Consider the following 6,279-nt stretch of genomic DNA (forward strand, 5'->3'; position numbering starts at 1 on the left):
GAGTTGACTTCGGTCAAAGTCACATTTTTGCTATTTTGCATCATTTTACAAATGCAAAATAGCAAAAATGTGACTTTGACCGAAGTCAACTCGCTTACTTCTTTCAGCCTAATCTTAAACCTTCATCGTCGAGTGTTCGTATTTCATCATCTCGTCAATTCTAATTTTATCACCCTACATTTTTGAAGGAGGATACGACTATCCCGGGTTCTTTTGGTTCTGGGCAGCCACTTTTCAAATCCAGTAATGGAAATTGGAGCCTTTCCAATGCTCCGCTTATTGACATAACAAACACTGATCAAATTTTTGTTCTTGATAAAGCAAACTGGACAATCTATTTGCATACGTGGGTCCTGGGTTTCTTGCTTCCATTGCCTATTTAAACCCTACAAATATCCATCATGAAACCGAAACCAACAATATACGGTCACTAACATGAACAAAAAGAACTTCTTAACCATGGCGGCCGCGACAATAGCACCTCCAACCAGTTCTGCAACAGAAGCAGCCTCAACAGGTGGAGCATCCTGCTTGCCTTCAGCGGCTACAGCCCTCAACACAAGTAGCGGCATTGAATCCATGATGTTCCACCTGTAGTAAATTAAACCAATTAACCAACTCTTAATTCTGAAGCTGAACTAGAAGCTAAACCGTATTTGACCCGTAGCAACCATCCTGCATAATTCCATAAAAAATATATCGATTAGTATTTTCAATCATAGGCTAATTTCTGTCATCTTCAATTGTTAACCTCCAAAATTAAACTCATTCTAAATAACATAATTGAAACTGTCATAGCTAACTCTATAACCACCAACTGTTTTTCTAACAGTCTTAATAAACCTCTAACAAACTGATGTTGCCCATGTTAGCATCTTGCAATTTACGGCAACGACATCCGATCATTAGCGGTATACTATTTGAAACCCCTGGTGCACCATGAAGATTTGTTGGTTTGCTACCACTAATTGATCCTTCTATGCATGAAGGTGTTGAAGCCATCATAAGAGCTCTGAATATTGGTGTAAACGTTGAGACAATTATCGGGTATCCCTTTTCATCATTTACTTAGTAGAAGCCATGATGCCGTTGTTGCAACTCTTTGGTTGGTGAGCTGATTGAGAATGCTTCCAGAATTGCAGGAGTGTTTCCTGAGCAAAATAAATTAAAATCAAGTTAACATCATAAATCAAATTCAGAAACAAAACTGACTTCACTCTACTAAGTAATAGCCTAAGCATTAGAATTTATGACTAACAACATTTAACATGTCAATCTAACAGGAAATTGAGTGTAATAACTAGCAGTTCATCCAAACTAACATTAACATCAACAATACATCAAAATTCAGAATAAAATCATGGTATTCAATTATCAAAATTCTACCATCATGAACTTCCTAACATAATCAAACCTCTGTGAACCGAATCTCCAATAAAGACATGTTGACTGAATACAAACAGAACAAACCTCATCGCCTCACTCGGCAGATTCCGGAGTCATCTTCAACAAAGCTTTACTTCTAAAAATGGACATGTTGGATAAGTTGAAGCATCAATACAGCAATGTGAAATGCTTCATGTTGTTTCTAAATATTCACTCCATCATTTGTCTGTTGATTCATAGCAAAACATGGTTTTGAAAGGAGCTGGTGTGAATCTCCATCTCGCGATTCTAGGACACAAGAAGACCCAAACAAAATATGTTCATAAGATAATGGCTCGAGAGAAAATACTAAGTTAGCAACTCGAGCAATTTACGCAATTCGGGGTGGACCTTTTCCCTATTCTGATGCAGATGTATAGCTCTTCATCATGACATGTTCAACAACAATTAAAGTCAATTACCACAACTGTAGAATTTTACAAAATGAGAAAACCATAAGCAGGAGAAATTTATGACATAGGCCATTGCGGAATGATGCAGAACGACATCCCGGTCCAAGCCAAATTGCAACTGCATGATGTATTACTCCTTCCAAATAACCTCCCGTCAGGTTGAATGGTTGAAAATGGAATTTGCGATTTTAAGGCACGAAGCTGACTGAGCATCTAGAATACCTGCAAAGTCATTTGAGTTTGATTTCGAATAAAAACTAGTCCACATGTTAGATGCAAATGAAAACTGGACATGGAGTTTAACCCTAGACTCAACTGCTTAATTCATTTCCAACTGACTATTAAAAATAACCCCTAACTGCAGTTTTCAAACTAACATGAAACCTACCCAAATTTGAGAAAAAGCTCATTTCAATTTCATTTAATCCCTAACAACCTAACTATTTTCCAACCGAATCAACCTAACAGCATAACAAGCTCATAACAAAATTTGAGTAAAGGTAACATAATATCAAGCCCTATATAAGTGAAATGATCACATTTTAGAGAGGACTTTTTCTCTCGCGACTCATTTTCATCTTCTTCATTCTCTCTAACAAAAACCCTACACAGAGCTCTATTGAGAAGCCATTGAAACTTCAATTGTGTTTGAGCTAGACCTATCCTTCGCACCAATAACGCACAAGAACCTACAGGCTAACGAATTGGAGTAGAAGAAGAAGAGCAAGAGAAGAAAAAGGGAGGAACGAAGAACTAAGGGACCGGAAAATACCAGATATCTCTTCTTCACCATCGTCTTCATCTTCTCCAGGAGGTACGCCAAATACTCTTCCCCTTTTCACTTCAAGTCCTCCGCTGGTGCGTAGTTTAGAGCTTAGGGAATCAAAGCCCCAACCGTCTGGGCTTTGATTCCATGGTTAGAGGATTTAATCTTGTCTTCAATAGTTAGTGTTCTCCCAAAAGTTTGGCTCGACTCGTCTAATGGATTAGGAATTGATGAAATTTAAGGGTGGATCGGTGTAGAAGACGGTGAGAGGAAGAGTTTGGTATTAAGGTTTTTGATTTAGGAGAAGCTCTGCCGTAGAGGGAGCCTCTGGCGCGGCGGATGCGGGGATAGTAAAACTGAGTGGAGGGAAGGCGAATGGTCATAATGCTTTGTGTTATTACTGGCTGTTTCCTTTCCACATGTCCATATAATAGCCTATCATTAGGGTCATGTGAAGACAAGCTTTGGGACTGCACACACGTGGACCTTAGAGTCCCTAGGCCAAAGATTCTCTGAACATTCATTGGTGACTTCTCCATTTTCCTTTGGTTTGGCACTTGAATTTCGTTGGGCCTCTTGATGGGCCCAAAACCATTTTCCATCCATGAATCCGCTTCAGAACTCGTGCAACCCCCCATGCTGGATTGTTGTGGACCTTTTTGTTTGCAGGAAGAATTCATGGGCCTAAGGTCCATTCACTAATCACACTCATATTCCTAATTCTGCACCCCCGACTTTGTTTAATTTCATTTTTAATTTAGATTTTAGAATAATTAGGTTTAGTTTTGGTTAATTCTTGACTAATAAATTTTTCATCTAGCTTAATTGATTTTAGTGATTAGTTAAAATCTTGCGGTAATTAACGTTAGGTTTTAATTAGAATAAAATTAGGTAATTAGAACATTATTGTTTTCTTAGAACTTAGTTAATTTTCTAAAACATTAGACTTAATTGATTAAAAATTGTTTTAGATAGGTTAATTAGAATTTTGATTATGATTTAATTAGGTTCCTAATATTGCATGAGAAATGATCATTTTACCCTTTAGGGGTTTATCTTACCATTTTGACCATATAAAGGCATGAACCCTTAAGACTAGAATTTGACATTGGAAGTTTAACCAATTCTTAAAAATGACATGCTCCCTTAGGATTTTCAACATATAATTTTTAATCAACTTGGATTAACCAATGCATGATCCCATAGGATAGTTTGACTAATTTCTAACCATTAGATTAAGATTAACCTAGTTTTTTAAATCAAATCAAACCCATGATTTAAATTAATCAAAAGCAATTTTGATCATTAAATACTTTGAACTTGTATAATCCCACAGTCTAATCTTAGTGACCAAAAGACCCTTGGTCACTTAATAAGACCTTTTTTTGTAAGCTGTGAAGCTCGAAGCCTCAAGTCAAGATTCTCAATTAAAGCATCCTTAGTCATACCAAGTAGTGGATAATACAAGTGCATCAAAGGTGGCATCTTCAAGAGCTTATTAAATAAAACTTTGGATTGTGTGGCATGAGCCTTAAGTAATAGGGAAGGAGTGGGACTGGAGAATTCCTACTCCCATTTTGGATATCTTTGGGTATGGGACGAATGACCCAACGCTCATCGTATTCACCTCTATTCATAGACTTTAGCAGAATCCTAATCATACGATTGACAAGTCTCTCTCTTCGTAAAGCAATGCAACAAGCAAGGACTACATCAACAACTTATCAATCATAAATCGATTTGTATGATACGAGTATTAAGCAATAGAGAAGGAGTGGGACTGGAGAATTCCTACCCCCATTTTGAATATCCTTGGGTATGGGACGAATGACTCAGCGCTCATCGTATTCACCTCTATTCATAGACTTTAGTGCGATTCGAATCGAACGATTGATAAGCTCTTCATTACAAGAAACAACTACAAAGATTCTCCTCTCTCCATTTGAAGGTTAAGATGAGAATTAGATGTCACGAGCCTTAAGTAGTAAAGAAGGAATGGGACTGGAGAATTCCTACCCTTATTCTGGATATCTTTGTGGTATGGGATGAATGACCCAATGCTCATCGTATTGACCTTTACTCATAGACTTTAGTGTGATTCTTATCAAGTAACCACCAAGTATATTTCAGTCTTTCATTCAATTATTTAATCATCTCTACTTGCCTATTTAATCAGTTTGTTTTTAGCCCTAGTGGGATGAACTACGAAAGCTCTGATTTCCTTATTGCACTATAAGGATACGTAAGAAGGAGAACTCAGTTTCTTCGTGAGCTACCCTATTTATCAACCATTATTCATTCATTCAATCAATACCATCTTTTTGAGATCAACTATAATTTGTCTTGGACTCCTTGTCTATCCTTTTAGGACGATTTAGCGGCAGTCCACCTCATAAATCAAGAGTTGTTTGGGGTTGTGCCCAAACACTTAATTCAGTCTTTGTTTTGTGAACTACCCTATAGCGGCAACCATGCTAGCCTATGTACTAGTAAATGCCCACCTTGTTCTTCGATTCAGAGTTTATCTCTTCTTGGATCCAAGATACCATTCTTCTTTGATCTCGAACTGTTTGTTCCTCGTCCAATGATATATTATCCTTGTACATAACAATACTTTCTCTTGGTCCTGGCCTATACCCTTTTAGGACGATATAGCGATAGTCTGTCTTGTGAATCAAGAGTTATTTGGTTGGTACCCAGACACTTAATTCAGTATTTGTTTTTGGCTTTACACTATAGCGGCAACCTTGCTAGCCCACGTACTGGTAAATGTTTGTTTACTCTTTGACTCCAAGTTCCATCCATTTGTGGGTTCACTAGATACCATTTTGTTGGTACAAGTTATACTTTTCATCACTTTGTATCTCTCTCTCTCTCTCTCTCTCTCTCTCTCTCTCTTCTCATGGTTCCACGAACGACGATTGCTCTGACTTTCTCATTACATGATGAGAATACATAGGCACGAGGATGCGAATCCTTGGCGAGCATACTTCTAATTATTCCTTCCTCCTCCTTAGGGAATCATTCATACCTTTCCCTATCCAGTATCTAACTTCGATTATAAATCATTCACCCAGTGACATACTACTTCTTTGAGATCAGAAATACACTTCCTTTGGATATTCACATTCACCTTTTAGGACGCCTAACGAAAAGTCCATATTTCTACCTAGAGTTATTTAGGACTATGCCCAAACACTTAATTCAGTCTTTGTTTTTGGCTAATCACCCTATAGTGACGGCCATGCTAGTCCACGTATCGGTTAAAGTTGTTTCCCTCTATGGAACAAATCTCATTTCTATTATGGATTCCAATACACCTTCACCTTTCGGCTTCAAACAATACTTTTCCAGTCACTTGTTACCAAAATATTCAATTGTGACCTTGGTCACTTCATCCCGTCCATCTCCATGATGCACTCATATTTTACCTTCACTCACTCCATGTGATATATCAGTTATCTTTGAGCCAAATACATGACCTTTTTGTGCTCTTTCTTGCGTCACCTTGTGAACCAAGAGATGTTTGGGCCATACCCTTAAACACCTATTTTGTCGTCTTTTCGGTATTCCCCTATAGCGGCAGCCCTGCTAGCCCACGTACTGGTAATAGCCACCTTACTCTTGGGTTCATCTTTTCACCCTTGTTGGATTTCAAAACACTAACCTTTGGTT

General features: G+C 37.9%; 1 long non-coding RNA gene across 3 annotated transcripts; it reads right to left on the minus strand.

The window, feature by feature from the left end:
• Nucleotides 1-244: 244 nt before the first annotated feature.
• On the minus strand, nt 245-3,015 carry LOC127119186 (uncharacterized). 3 transcript variants are annotated; one of them, XR_007802706.1, is made up of 4 exons: nt 2,611-3,015; nt 1,777-2,060; nt 1,471-1,674; nt 245-1,151 (listed from the first exon to the last, which is right to left on the minus strand). It is a non-coding gene; the product is annotated as an uncharacterized LOC127119186 (long non-coding RNA). The 3 variants fall into 3 exon arrangements; XR_007802705.1 differs by having other exon boundaries at nt 245-675; nt 844-1,151; nt 1,471-2,060; nt 2,611-3,014; XR_007802704.1 differs by having other exon boundaries at nt 1,471-2,060.
• Nucleotides 3,016-6,279: the final 3,264 nt, after the last annotated feature.

The sequence above is a fragment of the Lathyrus oleraceus genome, chromosome 2 (assembly GCF_024323335.1).
Source record: "Lathyrus oleraceus cultivar Zhongwan6 chromosome 2, CAAS_Psat_ZW6_1.0, whole genome shotgun sequence".
Lineage (NCBI taxonomy): Eukaryota > Viridiplantae > Streptophyta > Magnoliopsida > Fabales > Fabaceae > Lathyrus > Lathyrus oleraceus.